The sequence below is a fragment of the Saimiri boliviensis genome, chromosome 2 (genome assembly GCF_048565385.1).
Source record: "Saimiri boliviensis isolate mSaiBol1 chromosome 2, mSaiBol1.pri, whole genome shotgun sequence".
NCBI classification, from domain to species: domain Eukaryota; kingdom Metazoa; phylum Chordata; class Mammalia; order Primates; family Cebidae; genus Saimiri; species Saimiri boliviensis.
This window is the reverse complement of record NC_133450.1, coordinates 79962984-79982717: the sequence shown is the minus strand read 5'-3', so window position 1 is coordinate 79982717 and position 19734 is coordinate 79962984. Positions and strand designations below refer to the sequence as shown.

The following is a 19734-nucleotide window of genomic DNA, read 5'->3' as shown; positions in this document are numbered from 1 at the left end:
TATTCAGAGATTGAGCATATCACCAAGTTCTTTCGTTCTGCATATTCTTTTAGATATGTTACTAGGTGGGTGTTTAGGCTAAACTTGTTTTTGCAGAAATAATGGTAGCAAGGCTACTTCAAGGGACTCCATTCCTCTTGCAAAGCAGCTCATAGAGTAGATGACAGTCAAGTGGAGGCTGAGTTGCTTGTTCAGCAGTCATTCTCAAATACAAAAACTGATTTATTGCCATATTATTTAACTGTTTGGGCAGGTGATCTGGGAGTTTGAATTTAAAGAAAAAAAGCCCCAACTCCCTACCATTAATTAGCCTTAACAGCAGCAGGAAAGTCAGCTCAATTCAGCCTCCATCCCTGACTTCCATCTGCCATAGAAGACCCAACCCCAGTCTCAGACCTGCTCCATACCAGCACTATAGTTGTAGCAGGAGTTTTCCTGCTCATCCACTTCCACCTTTTAATGGAAAATAACCGGTCAATCCAAACCTGTACATTATGTCTAGGGGCTATTACTGCCTTATTTACAGCAATCTCTGCTCTAATACTAAACGATATCAAAAAAATCTTTTCAGGTCATTCTGCTGTCAAGCCACATTTGAGAATTAGTCTTAGTTTCTTGAAGGTCTCCTAGATCCAGAGTCAGTGTCACTCTATGTGATTTCTTTGTCAACCTGCAGTTCTAACATCAGTGTTCAAAATGGCCATTCTGGACTTTATGTGGGCTTCTTTCCTACCTAGGCATGGTACTTGTACACAGTAGCGTGGTACTTGGTACTTGTACACAGCTGTTGCTTGGTCTCTTTATTTCCTTTTTATTTGTGGTATAAATACCATATTTATTTATTTTTCTAAATTATGCTCTAACCTGGTATAATTTGAGATTTAGGCCAGCATCCAAGTACTTAGTCCACTTATTAATTTGTTCTTTCAAAGTGTGTCAAGTACATAATATGTATCCCAGCAGGTACATCTAGAACATAGATGAGAATGCAGAGGAGGAGACACTCAACCTCAGCAAATCTCTCCCACAATACATGGAGATGTTAAAGTGGGCAAGGTAGAAAAGGGGGAAAAAAATCAACTAAAAACCAGACACCAAAACAATAAATACAGGATGTAAGAAAGGTATTTTATTCATTCTTTATCCCCTTAACCTCTTACAAACATTCTTTGTCCCCTTAACCTCTTACCATTATAGGTTGTATATCTTCACCAGTTAGTGTTTTATTTCTTACCTCTTAAAAAAAGACTGTCACCTTCATTATTGAAGGTCATTACAAATTCCCAATTCAAAATGCCTGGGATATATTAATATCAAGCAGAAATTTGAAGGTCATTCCTTAAAAGCTACCAGATTGAGTAGCTCTGACTTCACTATGTTCTGCATCCAGCATATAATAATTACATTCTTCAGGACATTAACTGAAAATTATTTTCAATTTAAGTCATCCTTTTATGTCTTCAAAGTAGAATGCTCATATAAGAATCTTACTGCATAATTTTGTTTCTGCCATAATATGCCACTCTTCCTAATTTTTCTTCTTTGAGGCAGGGTTCTTGTCACCCAGGCTGGACTGCAGTACTGCAATTATAGTTCACTACAGCCTTAAATTCAGTCCTGGGCTCAAGCAATCTTCCTGCCTCAGCTTCCAGAGTAGCTGGGACTATAGCTACTAATTATTATATATATATTTTTTACTTTTTTGTAGAGATGAGGGTCATGCTGTGTTGCCCAGCCTGGTCTTGAACTCCTGGACTCAAGATATTCTCCCACTTTGGCTTTCCAAAGTGCTAGGATTATACAGGAACCACTGTATCAGACCCATTCTTCTTTATTAACTGTGTCGCTGACTGTAGTATTAACAACAGAGCTTGAGATTAAAGTGAAGTGTGAATATGATGACTAGTGAATTGAAATTGTGGTTCAGTTAAATTAGCTAATATATTGGCAAAGCTCCCCATAAACTAGACTTTTTGATAACTTGTTCAGCATCAGCCCCTCAGGGATGAAGGTTATCTGGTCAGCAGTTTGGCTGAGGGGAAAATCTTATTTTCTTTCATTTTTGTAGACATGACCCTACTGAATTGAATGCCACTTCCTTTATTCCATGGATAATGAGATGTGCTTATCACAACTTCTTATTGGAAATTAAAAAGCCACACATTCAAAACTAAAATTATAATTAAAGGAAAAAGGAAAAAGCTTTTGCACAAACAGTGCCAACATTTCAAGGGACCAGTCCTTGGAGGACAGAGAGATCAGGATTCAGATTTGATGAGTAATTTTCCCAGGCCATGTGGCACCAAAAACATCATCTGACACACATCTTCCTTTGATTTCCACTTAGGTTTAATGGGTGAATAATCATGGCTCATAAGTTTATCTTTAATAACATTCACAGCAGACAGTTTATTAGCAGATTCTGTAGGCTGCAGGGTTGTCATTTGCTGTTATAGTGATTGTCTGTTTTAAATATCACAGCTGTTGGTGTTTATATTTATTTATTCATGATTTGATTCCTGCCTCTCCCACATCTCTGACACTCAAAGGCAGGCTATTCTCTTTTTCTCTTTGAATTGTGAAAGACTGCTGTGACAGCCCCTAGCCCGGGCCGTGGAGTGTCACACAGGGTCCTATGGTACTAAACAAAAAGCCACGTCTTCCTGAATCAGGCCGAGCTCTTTATGAAAGCAGAGACTACTTGTGGGGGGCTTTCTCTGTCAGTGAGTGGCGGGCATGAATGGAATCCTATCAGGGGCTCTGGGCCAGTGAAGACCTTTCTTCATGTTTTTCTTGGCCAGGAGAGTGGAACCACGAGGAAAAATGCAAATGCCTAGGCCTTACTTTCCTATGCGAAATTAGATGCCACTGTGAATAAACATAGGAAGCACTGTAATCTGCAGTTTCTAAATTCAGCTGAAAAGAGAACTTGGTCATTATACATAGCACCTTTCATTGAGTTGTTGGAGGACAGGCTTGCATTGAAGAGATCACATTATTTCATTTGTCTTCAAAAAGGCCTTGTGAGATAAGGTATCTACAGAGTGATACTATTTTATAAAGAGAAAACCAGGGGCCCAGCAAGCATTACTAGTCTCTTGATTTCTGATTTTAGCTCTGTCATGCGACTGATGTCCTCATATTCTCAGGATGAGCTGGAATGAAACAGGGAAGGCTGCTGCTGCTAGCTAGCTAATTTGGGGAGCTTGGACCTGCCTCAACTATCAAAATGGTCCTCCTCCCGCCTGAGGAAACATGCTGTACTCCCCAGATCTATTGAGTAAATAAAATAGCATCCTTACCTGATGGCAAAGAGGGATACAATGTCTGATATTCCACAAATTAAGCTTGTAATGTGCATTCCCCAGAGGGCACGTGGTGACTTAAACTCACCTTGAAATGTTAATAATTAACCTCATTTAATTTCCTATAAGCCGGCTTGGATCTCTGGGAGGCCACTGGAAGCAGGGAGAAAAAAGATGTAAAAGGAGAAGAATGAGGAAGGAATACAGGAGTCACCTCTCACACATTTGTTAACCTTTCTAGGAGCATATTTTGCTCACATACCCTGGAAGATACCTGCCAGTTTCCTGATAAGTTCAGCAAAAAGGAGATTCAGGAGATCTCTGTGACTCCTGTTGCTTTGAGAAAAGGGATGCTATTGCCTGGAGGCGGTAGTTCTGCCCTTTACCCTGTCAACCCAGTTTGTCTACCCTACCTTTGAGTAAGTACTTTTGTACAGAAACAGTAAAAGCTAACATGCAATCATATTTCAGAAGCTGAGGGTGAGTGCTGAGTATTATGAAGCAGTTTAATTTTTACTGTGACTTTGCTAATATCTTTATAAAAATAACTAGTGCCAGAAAATGGTATAAATTACTAAGCAGAGCCAGCTCCAGGGCTTAGCATGGCAAGCCCTTCCACATGCCTGGCTAGGACGTAGATCAGACAATGATGTTTCTTTGAACAGGTGCGATACCCCCTCACAGAACCTGTCATAAATCAGTTTCAGTATCAGTATCTACATTCACACATGTAGGTATCGTGGCGGTTATCTAACTCTCTCCCCCCAAAACCCTGGGTGTCAGAAAGCTGCATGTCAATGTTCTGAGGCTGAAATAAAATAATTAGTCATTGTCAACATAATACAAATAGAATACATATGATAATTTAACAAATACAGTTTTTGTTTAAAGTTTTTCTTTGCCCATAAATTGTTATTAAGCCTTTTGTACTTGATGATGCTTGCCTACTAATGAATATTGGCCAATATTTATCCATTTAAAGTACAGTATTTGTTGAATCCATCATGAAACTTATGGGCTCTACTTTGGTATATTTATCATCCTTCTAATTTTCATCATGGCCACACCTACTACCTTGCTCTGAGCCACCAGATTATGGCAACCACCTCAAACAGGTCTCTTTACTGCTTCTGCGTTTGTCACTACATTGTGGCCAGAGTGAGCCTGTACGAATGTAGCTAAGATGAAGTGGCTCTTGTTCAGAACTGTGCAGTGGCTCCCCATTTCACTGTGGAGGGAAGCACCAGTCTTTATCTAGCTTACAAAGCCCTACCTGGCCTGGCCATCCTTGCCGCCTCCTCTTCCTTGTTCTCACATTGCCCCAGGCACTTTGGCTTCCTGACGGCTCTTTGACCATGACAAGCAACGTTGCACCCAGGGCTAATGCCCTGTTTTTCTGCCTGGAATGTTTTGCACCCAGACATATGCTTGGTTGAAATTCTTAATTTTTTTTGAGTTTTTGCTCAAAGCTCACCTTCACAGTGCAACCACTCTGCTTAATTCTACAACTTGTTTCTAACTCCCATTCCTCTTGCATCCTGCCCTGCTCTTCTCCATTGCATCTATCACCTTCTAGCCTTTTAGCCTGTTAGAATGACAATGTAAGTACTTGAAGAACAGAAATCTTAATCTTTTGTTCACTGTATTTCATCTTTAGCAAGTGCTCCAGAAATATTTGTTGAATAAATGAATGTCCATTATGTGCCAAAATCTATTCTCGAAATACAAGAATTAATAAGACCTGGGTGCTTGGTAATAGTTTAATGGGAAAGACACACAATTAACAAGAACATACAGGAAAACAGGATAGCAAAATAGCAAATGCATAATAATAGCAAAAAATTACGAGGAGACAATTGAACTAAATTTAATAAATTGTGTGTGTGTGTGTGTGTGTGGTGTGTTAGATTAATGGTTGTAATCTCATTGTGAATCACATTGTTACATTTTCTACCATTAAAATGGTTCCTCTAATGCAATTCAGTACATCAGTATTCATTTTGGTCTCCAAGGCCCACTATGACTTTCAGGTGCTCCACCTCTGGGGAAATTTAAGAATTGCTATTTCATTGTGTGGTGATTTTCAAAGGGCGTTCACATATATTTTTCTCACCTAATCCTCAGAACAACCTTCAAATGTAAGTATATGTGTTATCTTCTTTAATATGTTCTCCTTCTTTTGACTTTGAAGCACTACGTGATGGAGTTGAAGGTAACTTTGTAAGTTAGGATACAGATCCTTATGTGTTGCATTTGTTACTGCCATGGCTGCTACCCTGTGTTCACTCTTTCTTCTTTATTTCCTCCCATTTTCAGTCCACCATTATGGGTCTTTCTCTCAAAGTAAGAATAAATTCTGCAATAATTGTTAGGAGTGGGAAAAGTGCATCTCAGTAGAAACTTTTGTTTTCTTACTGTGCAATCAGCTGGAACCTGGACATCAGATCATCTTCTCTTTCAATTCTATGGACATTTATTCTGTAACTATTAAGCATTAGGCATGGCCTAAATATTAGTAGGAGATACAAAGATGAATAAAACAGCATTCTTGTTTCAAGAGTTTGTTGTCGAGTAGAGGTGTCGTTGTCAATCTGTAGCAGTGGTGAAATGCACTGTGTGTGCAGGGTCTGTGTGTGCGTGCATGTTTAATTTTTAAGTAAACTTTTCATTTTAGAATAGATTTATAGAATAGTTGTGAAGATAACACTAAGACTTACAATATACACAGCTTTTCTCCTATTAGTAACATATTGCATTATCATGGTATATATTAAAGCTGATGAACCCAATATTGATACACTCTTGTTAACTCAAGTCTATACTATGTTCAAATTTTCTAATTTTTTAATATTATTTTTCTCTGTTCTAGAACTCATCCAAAATACCACATTACATTTAGTGATCATATGTTTTTAGGATCTTCTTGGCTGTGAAAGTTTCTTAAACTTTTCTTGTTTTTGATGATCTTGACAGTTTTGAGAATTAATGGTCAGATATTTTGAAGAATGTCTCCTAAGTGATTTGTGTAATGTTTTTCTCATGAGTAGACTGAAGTTAGGGTTTTGGGGAAGAAGACTAAATAGGCAAAGTGCCATTTTCATCACATCAAGTGTACATGATATCAACGTGACTTCTGCCCATTGATGTCAACCTTCATCATCTGAGTTCGTACTTTTCAGATTTTTCCACTGTAATCCATGTGATATACAATATTCAATCCAATGAATATTTACATATGGAAGATTTCCCTCTGTTAAGTTTAAAAAAGTGCTGACTCCAGTTGGAAATTTCAGTAAGGGGATTCATAATCTTTTCCTTTGTAATTATGTGTTGAATACATTTAATGCACGATTTGAGTAATCTTTGACAGTATTTTAAATTAGTTTTTTATTGTAGTATCTGTGTCAACCTTATATGTGTCAAGGTGGGCTGGATTATATGCTCTAAAATCATAGTTTACTGTCTTCCTGTTATCTCTGTTTGAAAACTAAGGCCACTAGACTGAAGTCTCTGAAAGAATAGAATATTATGTACTGTCCTTCCACATTTAACATTCCATGATTTTGATTTTTGGCTACTTTTAGTTTATAAAAAAAAGGATTATAATATTGTATACAACTAGGTATATGTGTAAGACATATATATTCCTTATTGTGGATAATACCAATGTAGGCTAGGCCCTATACAAATTAATTAATATTTAAATATCCTTAGAAACTGGATAAATTATTAAGCTCAATATTACAATTGACATGTTCAGTATAATTCATTCAGGAATATATATATATATATATATATATATATATATATATATATGTATTATACTTTAAGTTCTGGGGTACATGTGTGGAAGTGCAGGTTTGTTACATAGGTATACATGTGCCATGCTGGTTTGTTGCATCCATCGCCCCATAATCTACATTAGGTATTTCTCTTAATGCTATTCCTTCCCTAGCCCCCCACCCCCAAACAGGCCCCGTTGTGTGATGTTCCCCTCCCTTTGTCCATGTGTTCTCATTGTTCAACTCCCACTTATGAGCAAGAACATGTGGTGTTTAGTTTTCTGTTCTTGTGTTAGTTTGCTGAGAATGATGGTTTTCAGCTTTATCCTTGTCCCTTGCAAAGGATAGGAACTCATTCTTTTTTATGGCTGCGTAGTATTCCATGGTATATATGTGTCACATTTTCTTTATCCATTCTATCATTGATGGGCATTTGGAATGGTTCCAAGTTTTTGCTATTGTGAACAGTGCCGCAATAAATATACACGTTCATGTTTCTTTAAATAGAATGATTTATAATCCTTTGGGTATGTACTCCAGTAATGGGATTGCTGGGTCAAATGATATTTCTAGTTCTAGATTCTTGAGGAATCACCACACTGTATTCCACAATGGATGAACTAATTTACACTCCCACCAACAGTGTAAAAGCATTCCTATTTCTCCACATTCTCTCCAGCAACTGTCTCCTGATTTTTTAATGATCACCATTCTAACTACCATGAGATTGATTTCATTGTGTTTTTGATTTGCATTTTTCTAATGACCAGTGATGACGAGCTTTTTTTCATGCATTTGTAAACTGCACAAATGTCTCCTTTTTCAGAAGGGTCTGTTCATATTCTTTGCCTACTTTTTGATGGGGTTGTTTTTCTTGTAAATTTGTGTAAATTCTTGGTATATTCTGGATGTCAGTCCTTTGTCAGATGGGCAGATTGCAAAATTTTTCTCCCATTCTGTAGGTTGCCAGGTCACTCTAATGATGGTTTATTTTGCTGTGCAGAAGCTCTTTAGTTTAATTAGATCCCATTTGTCTATTTTGGCTTTTGTTGCCATTGCTTTGGGTGTTTTTGTCATGAGCTCCTTGCCTATGCCTATTTCCTGAATGGTATTGCCTAGGTTTTCTTCTAGGGTTTTTATGGTTTTAGGTCTTATGCTTAAATCTTTAATGGATCTTGAGTTAATTTTTGTATAAGGTGTAAGGAAGAGATTCAGTTTCAGCTTTCTGCATATGGCTAGCCAGTTTTCCCACCACCATTTATTAAATAGGGAATCATTTCCCTATTACTTGTTTTTGTCAGGTTTGTCAAACATCAGATGGTGTAGATGTGTGGTGTTTTTTCTGAGGTCTCTGTTCTGTTCCATTGGTCTATATCTCTGTTTTGGTACCAGTACCATGCTGTTTTGATTACTGTGGTCTTGTAGTATAGTTTGAAATCTGGTAGCATGTTGCCTCTAGCTTTGTTTTGCTTAGGATTGTCTTGGCTTTGTGGGCTCTTTTTTTGGATTCATATGAAATTTAAGGTAGATATTTCCAATTTTGTGCAGAAAGTAAATGGTAGCTTGATGGGAATAGCATTGAATTTGTAATTACTTTGGACGGTACGACCATGTTCATGATATTGGTTTTTCCTAACCATGAGCATGTTTCTCCATTTGTTGGTGTCCTCTCTTATTTCTTCGAGCAGTGGCTTGTAGTTCTCCTTGAAGAGATCCTTCACATCCCTTGTTAGTTGTATTCCTAGGTGTTTTATTGTCCTCGTAGCAATTATGAATGGGTGGGAGTTCACTCATGATTTGCTTCTCTTTTGTCTGTTATTGGTGTATAGGAATGCTTGTGATTTTTGCACATTGATTTTGTATCCTGAGACTTTGCTGATGTTGCTTATCAGCTTGAGGAGATTTTGGGCTGAGACAATGGGATCTTCTAAATACACAATCATGTCATCTACAAATAGAGACAATTTGACTTTCTCTTTTCCTAACTGAATACCCTTTATTTCTTTTTCTTGACTGATTGCACTGGACAGAGCTTCCAATATTATGTTGAATAGGAGTGGTGAGAGAAGGCATCCTGTCCTGTGCCAGTTTTCAAAGGGAATGCTTCCAGTTATTTCCCATTCAGTGTGATATTGCCTGTGGGCTTGTCATACATAGCTCTCACTGTTTTGAGATACTTAGTTTATTGAGATCCTTAGTTTATTAAGAGTTTTTAGCCTTAAGGGGTGTTAAAGTTTGTTGAAGGCCTTCTCTACATCTATTGAGATAATCATGTGACTCTTTCTTCAGTTCTGTTTATGTGACGGATTATGTTTATTGATTTGTGTATGTTGAGCCAGCCTTGCATCCCAGGGATGAAGATGACTTGATCGTGATGGATAAGTTTTTGATGTGCTGTTGGATTTGGTTTGCCAATATTTTATTGAGGACTTCTGCATCAATGTTCATCAGATATATTGGTCTTAAATTTTCTTTCTTAGTTGTGTCTCTGTCGGGTTTTGGTATCAAGATGATGTTGGCCTCATAAAATGAGTTAGGGAGGATTCTCTTTTTTTGTATTGTTTGGAATAGTTTCAGAAGGAATGATACCAGCTCCTCTTTATACCTCTGGTAGAATTCAGCTGTGAACACATCTGGTCCTGGACATTTCTGGCTGGGAGGCTATTAATTGCTGCCTCAACTTCAGACCTTGTTCTTGGTCTATTTAGGATTTCAACTTCCTCCTGGTTTAGTCTTTGGAAGGTGTAGTGTCCAGGTATTTATCTATTTCTTCTAGATTGTCTGATTTATTTGCATAGAGGTATTTATAGTATTCTCTGGTGATAGTTTGTATTTCTGTGGGATTGGTGATGATATCCCTTTTACTGTTTTTTTATTGCGTCTATTTGATTCTTCTCTTTTTTCTTCTTTATTAGTCTGTCTAGTGGTCTATCTGTTTTGTTGATCTTTCCAAAAAACCAGCTACTGGATTCATTGATTTTTTTTGAAGGTTTGTGTGTGTGTGTGTGTGTGTGTGTGTGTGTGTGTGTGTGTCTATCTCCTTCAGTTCTGCTCTGATCTTAGTTCTTAGTTCTGCTAGCTTTTGAATTTATTTGTTCTTGCTCTTCTAGTTTTTTTTAAATTTTGGTATTAGGTTGTCAACTTTAGATCTTTCCTCCTTTCTCTTCTGGGCAGTTAGTGCTATTAATTTCCCTTTAGACACTGCTTTAAATATGTCCCAGAGATTGTGGTACATTGTGTCTTTGTTCTCATTGATTTCAAAGAACATCTTTTTTTTCTGCCTTCATTTCATTATTCATCCAGTAGTCATTCAGGAGCAGGTTGGTCAGTTTCCATGTAGTTGTGAGGTTTTGAGTGAGTTTCTTAATTTTGAGTTCTAATTTGATTGCACTGTGGTCTGAGATACTGTTTGTTATGGTTTCAGTTCTTTTGCATTTGCTAACAAGTGTTTTACTTAGAATTATGTGGTCAACTTTAGAATAAGTGTGATGTGGTGCTGAGAAGAATATATACTCTGTTGATTTGGGGTGGAGAGTTTTATAGATGTCTGTTAGGTCCATTTGGTCCAAATCTGAGTTCAAGTCTTGGATATCCTTGTTAATTTTATGTCTCTTTGATATGTCTAATATTGATAGTGGGGTGTTAAAGTCTCCCACTATGATTGTATGGGAGTGTAAGTCTCTTTGTAGGTCTCTAAGAATTTGCTTCATGAATCTTGATGCTCTTGTATTGGGTGCACATGTATTTAGGATAGTTAGCTCTTCTTGTTGCATTGATCCTTTCATCATTATGTAATGCCCTTCTTTGTCTCTTTTGTTCTTTGTTGGTTTGTACTGAGACCAGCTCAGCCATAGAGATCCCCACCAGGTGGCGCTAAAGGAATTGAGAGGCAGACACCCAGATAGAACAATAAAGTGGGACTATCTAAGGGGCCAGCAACCCTCTGAGCTGAGAGCCTCAGGGGCTGACAGCATTCCAGGCTGAAGGCCTCGAGCAGACTCTGACCTAAGCATTTATTTTCTCTGAACAGGTGATTATCATTAACAAACAGATGTTTGGTATTTTCTCATAACACAAAATATGCCAAGTAGGCAGCTGGTGCTCAATTACCACTGATTATAGACAAACTAAAAAGTATTCTCCACAAGGGAGCCACTGTGGGATAGTCAGATATCTTAAAGAATTGTTAACTGGTATATGACATTTATATGTTTTCCTACCACTTTAGAATGCCCCAAGTAAGGGTGGCTAGGTTTTCCTTGCCATCATTCTTAGCAAACAGTATATTCTGTCATACACTCAGCATTTCTGAGTATTCGCATACTTAGTGTTTCTCAACAACTTAAAAATTCTCAACAGGTTTGAGCCTGTTTTATTACCCACTAGGATTGGAATCCCTGCTCTTTTTTTGGTTTCCATTTGCTTCATAAGTCTTCATTCATCCCTTCATTTTGAGCCTATGTGTGTCCTCGCATGTGAGATGGTCTTCTGACCACAGCACACCTATGGGTCTTGACTCTTTATACAATTTGCCAGTCTGTGTCTTTTAATTGGGATATTTAGCCCATTTACATTTAAGGATACTATTGTTATGTGTGAAACTGATCCTGCCATTTTGATCCTAGCTGCTTGTTTTGCTTGCCGGTTGATGCAGTTTCTTCATAGCATCAATGGTCTTTACAATTTGGCATGTTTTTGCTGTGGCTGGTACTGGTTGTTCTTTTCCATGTTTAGTGCTTCCTTCAGGAGCCCTTGTAAGGCAGTCCTGGTGGTAACAAAATCTGTTAGCAGTTGCTTGTCTGTAAAGGATTTTATTTCTCCTTCATTTATGAAGCTTAGTTTGGCTGGATATGAAATTCTGGGTTGAAAATTCTTTAAGAATGTTGAATATTGGCCCCCACTCTCTTTTGGCTTGTAGGATTTCTGCCAAGAGACCTGCTGTGATTCTGAGGGGCTTCCCTTTGTGAGTAACCTGACCTTTTTTTCTGGCTGCCTTTAACATTTTTTTCTTCATTTCAATGCTGGTGAATCTGATGATTATGTGTCTTGCGGTTGCTCTTCTCATGGAGTATCTTTGTGGTGTTCTCTGTATTTCCTGAATTTGAATGTTGGCCTTCCTTGGTAGGTTGGGGAAGTTCTCCTGGATAATATCCTAAAGTGTGTTTTCCAACTTGGTTTCATTCTCCCTGTCACTTTCAGGAACACTGATGAAATGTAGATTTGGTCTTTTCACATAATCCCATATTTCTTGGAGGCTTTGCTCATTTCTTTTCACTCTCTTTTCTCTAATTTTGTACTGTCACTTTATTTCATTGAGTTGATCTTCAATATCTGATATCCTTTCTTCCTCTTGATTGATTTGGCTATTGAAATTTGTGTATGCTTCATGATGTTCTCATGCTGTGTTTTTCAGCTCCAGCAGATCATTTATGTTCTTCTCAAAATTGGTTATTGTAGTTTTAGCATTTTGTATAACATTTTTTCAAGGTTATTAGCTTTTTTGCCTTGGGTTAGACCATGCTCCTTTAAGCTTGGAGAAGTTTGTTACTACATACCTTCTGAAGCCTGTTTCTGACAATTTTTCAGACTCATTCTCTGTCCAGTTTTGTTCCCTTGCTGGCAAGGAGTTGTAATCCTGTGGAGGAGAAAAGGTTTCTGTTTTTTACAATTTTCAGCCTTTTTGCACTGGTTTCTTTCTATCTTCGTAGATATATCTACCTTTGGTCTTTGAAGTTGGGGACCTTTGGATGCAGTCTCTGAGTGGATATCCTTTCTGTTGATTTTGAAACTATTTCTTTCTGTTTGTTAGCTTTCCTTCTAACAGGCCCCTCTGCAGCAAGGCTGCTGAAGTTTGCTGGAGGTCCACTACAGAACCTGCTTGCCTGGGAATTACCAATGGGAGCTGCAGAACAGCAAAGATTGCTGCCTTTTTCTTCCTCTGGTAGCTTCAACCCTGAAGGTTACCTGCCAGATGCCAGCCAGTGCTCTCCTGTATGAGGTGTCTGCCAGCCCCTACTGGGAGGTGTCTCCCAATCAGGATACCTAGTGGTCAGGGAGCCACTTGAGGTGGCAATCTGTTCCTTATCAAAGCTGGAACACTGTGCTGGGAGATCTGCTGCTCTCTTCAGAGCTGCGAGGCAGGAACATTTAAGTTTACTGAAGCTGTATGCACAACAGCTCTTTTTCCTGGGTGCACTGTCCCAGGAAGGTGGGGGCTTTATTTATATAAAGTCCTGGACAGGCTGCTGCCTTTTTTCAGAGATGCCCTGCCCGACAAGGAGGGAGTCTAGTGACATAGTCTGCCTACAGAGGCCTTGCTGAGCTGCTGTGGGTACTGCCAAGTTTGAACTTCCTGGTGACTTTGTTTACACTGTGACATTAAAACTGCGTACTTGAGTCTCAGCAATGGCAGATGCCCCTCCCACAACCTAGCTCAAACATCCTAGGTTGAGCTCAGACTGCTGTGCTGGCTGCAAGAATTTCAAGCCAGTGGATCTTAGCTTGCTGGTTTTCATGGGACCCTCTGAGCCAGATCACTTGGCTCCCTAGCTTCAGCACCCTTTCCAGGGGACTGAATGGTTCTGTCTTGCTGGTGTTCCAGGTTCCACTGGAGTATGAAAAAAAAATCGCTGCAGCTAGCTCAGTGTCTTCCAAACAACTGCCTAGTTTCACTGGAAACCCAGGGCCCTAGTGTTGTAGGCATAAGAGGGGATCTTCTGGTCTGCAGCTTGTGAAGACCATGGGAAAGCACATTATATGGGCCAGAGTGCAGGGCACGGTCCCTAATTGTTTCCCTTAGCTAGGAGAGGGAATTCTCTGGCCCCTGTCACTTCCCAGGTGAGGCAATGTCCCACCGTGCTTCAGCTCACCCTCCTTGGGCTACACCAGTACCAATGAGATGAACCAGGTACCTCCACTGGAAATGCAGAGATAACTCACCTTCTGCATTGATCTCACTGGGAGCTGTGCACTGAAGCTGTTCCTATTTCGCCATCTTGCCAGCAAATCTCAGGAAGAATTAAAATAAAAAAACATTTTGGGGTAGGCAAATAGAACTGGAATGCAAGCTGATTTGATTCTTTCAGTCAAGTTATATAAACATGGTTGTATATGTCCTAGATGATGAGGTAACAGTCAATAACTTATGCCTGCCATTTCATTCCAAGCTCTAAAAGGGAGGCTTTGGAAATACGAAGTGATTCTCTAGCATAGTTCATGTTGTGTTAGTCTTGACTGCTATTGTAGTGAGATTCATTTTAACCTTATTATTAATCTAAGAAATAGAGAGTTTGGATGGGATGCAGAGGAAATGAGATAAAACAACAACAAAAGGAATTAGAGGGTTGACTGGAAAATAGAACTTAACAAGGTTGTTGAGTTTGGAGCAGTCTGGAGATAATTAATGACAGTTTCTAACTGTATAGGTGAGACTATGATATAATTATGTAACTTACTTCAGCTCCCACCTAAGAAGAGCCATACTTAACATAAGTATAGATTTGCTTTGGTCATTGAAAAAACTCTAGGATGCATCATAGCCAGGAGAAGAAAGGTTCATGGCTTGCTAGGAGAGGTTCCTGAAATGGATGGAATTGTAGAATAGAATAGTGGGTGGACAGGAAATGATCTCTGCCTTCTGGCACACAGGTTTTAGTTGGTATCCCAAATAATGATGAAACCATCTTTTGATGAAAAACAAACCTCCCAATACTGGGCCCCATCCCACCCTACTTAGTTCTTTATAATTGGTTTTGGGGCTGTTGAATATGGACCATTGTACTCTATTTTTCTGTGCTGATGACTGAGTGATTTGCTTCTCATTACTGTGCATTAGAAGGAATCAATTGGAGATACTTCACTTTGTTTATAAAGACAGCTCCTGTGAATTGCAAGTATGGTAGTTTTAGCTCATAATGTAAATACAAAATATGTATGTTTTTAAGTCACACTGATTTAGAAAGTTCTTCCACCATTCTCCAGTATAACAAGTTACTCCTTGGGTGAATGTTAAACTCTTTTAGGAACTACTTTTGGTCACTGGATCAATAATTTACTATTTGAAAAAATAATAACTTGATGTATATAATGTAATAAGGTCAGGTTGGTGAGTTACACAGACAGGAAAATTGGGAGAGAGGTATTGTTCATTACCCCTTAAGAATCTAGAATGTATTACATGGATAAAATAATGGTGGTAAAAATGCAGATTTTCTTAAAAGTCAGGGAACCTCTTTTTATTTAGCTCAGGGTAGGCACAGCCCTTTCATGATCTCTGGGTTTTCTCACTGCTGTCTGACTCCAACCATAATTCCTCCATTCAGACCATAATCTCAGACTCTGCTTCCATTTGTTTCCTCCATCAAATTTTCCACCAATTTGTCTCATGGAATCTTCTTTTGAAGCAACATAGTGAGGTGCTTGACCTTGTGCAAAAAAGTTACCGCACAAGGTCAAGCATGCAGAACACAGGAGTGAGTATCAGTATTAGAAATATATATAGGTTGCTCTAAGAATTTGGCCTTGGAATTACTATATTGCTATCTCATAAATCATCATAGGCGCTTACTGATACTAAGTTATGGAGATTTTAAAAATGACGATGTCAATATGTTGGTTTCAGTATACTTCATCAGAATAAATACTGAATCTGGGAGGGCATTGGCTTAGAGGTCTGGGATAGTATGCTGTACAGAAGACTGCTTCTTCACACTTGTCCTATGCACCTTCAGAACTTCTTAGAGAAGCCACACCAATTTATGGTAATTTAGTACAGTGATTTTATTGGGTTTAAATCATAACTAAATTATTCAGTTACTTGAGGCTGCATAATTATTAAGCTATATCCTTTGATAATGTTCCTTTAGACCCTCTGGGAATAGCCAAATTTAGAATAATATGCTGTCGTACCACTTTTAAAAAACATGTTGTATGCCATCCTTGATGACTGGTTAGAAATGCATCAGAGAATATTATTTGTGTGCATTTCATTAATTATTTTACTTGAAACATGAAAGTGTCTTTAAAAATTCAGATGATATCTAAAACAAAACCAGAAACAACATGGAATTCAGAGCTGTGAAGGATTTGTTTGAGGAATAAAGCTGTTTCTGTGAAGTTGTGAAGGGCATCTAAAGTTTATAGTTTAGTTAAATTATCAAGTATTTGTAAGGTTACTGCATTTAAAATATGTTAAACGTTTTTGAACACTTTAGGCATTTGATATCAGAGAAAGCTAGGTTTAAAATAGCCAAATGTTGCAAATGGAAGTACTAGTTTTTCCATAGCTACCACTCAAAGTCTCACTGCATAATTACGCACGAGTTGTTGTATGTTCGCTAGAGGCTCCAAGTCAGCCATGTAATCTCACCTATAATTTACTTCTCACAGTGCTGTTGGCCATGGGGGCTTTAGGTAATCACCTATTTGTTTACAGTATCATTCTAGACATACAGCCATAGCATTTCTGTAAGGACCATTGGTATTTCTTCTGAGTTTTGGGTTTGCCAAGCAAATAAATATAAATGCTTTTCCCTCTTCCCACAAGCTGCATCTTCAATTAAGATAAATTATCAATAGGTGTATAGTGATATCTTTACAATCACCTCTTGGTCCAAATGAATGCATATGGATATAGCCACAGTTAACTGAAACTAGTGTTAGAACCCACACTTCCTTAGATTTTCAAATTTTATAAATATAACAAAAAATTACATGTTAAAATGACAAACTATATCCATGAGCCAATTACAATGAATAGTGATACTGTTCTTGGGGAAAGTCTAGAGCAAAATAAAGTCACCCACATACAATTGTATACTCTCTTATTAATTGCCAATGCTGATAATTACTGCTTAAAATAATTTTGGTTTTACTGATATTGGGTGAAATTAAGCCTAACAATTTTCTTAGAATATAAAGCTGTTTTGCAAAGATGTAGCTATGCTACTTCAGGGCTTCTGCATGGTTTTCTTACTCTACTAATCATCTCACTATGCAAATTGCTTTATTCTTTATATCTTTTTGCTTCTCCAGGGAAACGATAATGCAGATTTCACAACTTGCATCCTCTAATTGTGGTAAAGGATAAAGTGAGAGGAAGTTTTCCAAACAGGTTATATTCAGTTTGATGCCATTCATCTTGTCTCAGGTCATCCCTCAAAGTCCTGGGCTCAAGCAAGCCTCCTGTTTCAACTTTCCAAGTAACTGGGACTACAGATGTGTGCTACCACAAAAGGGCATTTTCTATTTTTTATTTTTGCAGAGACAAGGTCTTGTTGTGTTGCCCAAGCTGGTCTTAAATTCCTGACCTCAAGTGATCCTCCTGTCTCAGCCTTCCAAAGCACTGGGCTTACAGGAATGAGGTACCATGCTGGGCCTTCAGATTTCCATTATTCTTTTGTTAATTTGTTTTTTCCAGAAATGTCTCCAAAGAGATAATGACTAAATATGCCTTCATTATCCAAAGGGAAATCAGGCAAACAAATAAAAATCATAATTGAACTATGACCCCATTGTTAAGAGTCAGTCTTATTGTGAGATAAAGTATATAAATTCAGATATTTATTATCAGTTCTATTATTAATTTCTAGCAAAAGAAAGTGAATTTATTTCTCTTCTTCATAGTACATTTAATTTTTATTTATTTATGTTTGTTTATATATAGATATTTTTCTTTTACAACTTTTATTTTAGATTCAGGCAGTACATATCCAGCTTTGGTACATGGGTATATGGCGTGATACTGAGGTTTGGGGTATAAATGATTCTGTCACCTAGGTACCAAACACAGTACCCAACAGTAAGTTTTTCAACCCTTGCCTGCCTCCCTCCCTCCTCCTACTATGAATCCCCATATCTATTGTTGCTATCTTTATGTCCATGAGTACTTAGGGCTAGCTCCCATAAGTGAACACATGTGGTATTTGATTTTCTGTTCATGCATTAATTTGCTTAGGATAATGGCCTCCAGCTGCATCCATGTTGCTCCAAAGGACAAAAATTTATTCTTTTTCTAGGCTTGCATAGTATTCCATGGTGTTATACGTACCATATTTTCTTTATCCAGTTCACTGTTGATGGGCACCTAGGTTGATTCCGTGACTTTGGTATTATCAGTAGTGCTGCAAGGAACATTTGCATGTGTGTATCTTTATGGTAGAATGATTTATATTTCTTCTATCCCAGTAATGGGATAGCTGGGTTCGGTGGTAGTTCTAAGTTATTTGAGAAATCTTCAGACTGCTTTCCACAGTAGTTGAACTAATTTACATTCCCACCAAGAATGTATGTGTTCCCTTTCCTCCACAGCCTCGCCAAGAGCTGTTGGTTTTTGACTTTTAAAAAATAGCTATTCTGACTAATGCGAGAAGGTATCTTGGAGTTTTTGTTTGCATTATCTGATACTTAGTGATGATGAGCATTTCCGTCATATATTTGTTGGCCACTTGTATGTCTCCTTCTGATAAGTTTCTGTTCATGTCTTCTGTCCATTTTTAAAAACTATTATATTTTGTGTTCTGGGACACATGGGCAGAACGTGCAGGTTTGTTACATAGGCATACACAGGCCATGGTAATTTGACGTATCCATCACTCCACACTCCGTCATCTACATTAAGTATATCTCCTAATGCCATCCTTCCCCTAGCCCCACACCCCTGAATAAGCCCCTGTGTGTGACTTTTCCCTTCCTGTGTCCATGTGTTCTCGTTGTTCAACACCCACTTATGACTGAGAACATGCAGTGTTTGGTTTTCTGCTCTTGTGTTAGTTTGCTGAGAATGGTGGTTTCCAGCTTTATCAATGTCCCTGCAAAGGACACGAATGCGTCCTTTCTTATGGCTGCATAGTGTTCCATGATGTATATGTGCCACATTTTCTTTATCCAGTCTATCACTGAGGGGCATTTGGATTGGTTCCATGCTTTTGCTATTGTGAACAGTGTCACAATAAACATACATTTACATGTCTTATTGTATAAATCATTGTATTATAGATTTATAATCCTTTGGGTATATATCTAGTAATGGGATTGCGGGGTCAAATGGTATTTCTAGTTCTAGATCCTTGAGGGATCACCACACTGTCTTCCACAATGGTTGAACAAATTTACACTCCCACCAACAGTGTAAAAGTGTTCCTATTTCTCCACGTGGATCCTCTCCAGCATCTGTTGTCTCCAGATTTTTTAATGATCGCCTTTCTAACTGGTGTGAGATGATATCTCAGTGTGGTTTTGATTTGCATTTCTCTAATGATCAATGATGATGAGCATTTTTTCATATGTTTGTTGGCCGCATATGTCTTCTTTTGAAAAGTGTGTGTTCATATCCATAACCCACTTTTGAATGGGTTTGTCTTTTTCTTGTAAATCTGTTTTAGTTCTTTATAGATTCTAGATATTATCCCTTTGTCAGATGGGTAGATTTCAAATACTTTTCCCCATTCTTTTGGTTGCCAGTTCACTCTAATGACAGTTTCATTTGCTGTGCAGAAGCTCTTTAGTTTAACTAGATCCCCTTTATCTATTTTGGCTTTTGTTGCCAATGCTTTTGGTGTTTTAGTCATGAAGTCCTTGCCTATGCCTATGTCCTGAATGGTTTTGCCTAGATTTTCTTCTAGGGTTTTTATGGTGTTAGGCCTTATGTT

The 19734-nt window shown here is 38.1% G+C and overlaps 1 long non-coding RNA gene and 1 other non-coding gene across 2 annotated transcripts in view; one reads left to right on the top strand and one right to left on the bottom strand.

Annotated features, from left to right (window-relative positions):
- LOC141582679 (uncharacterized) overlaps positions 1–19734 on the top strand; it is a 205846-nt gene that overhangs the window by 153525 nt on the left and 32587 nt on the right. The window lies entirely within an intron of this gene.
- On the bottom strand, positions 17507–17590 carry LOC120364187 (small nucleolar RNA SNORD11). The gene has a single exon (XR_005579528.1). It is a non-coding gene; the product is annotated as a small nucleolar RNA SNORD11 (small nucleolar RNA).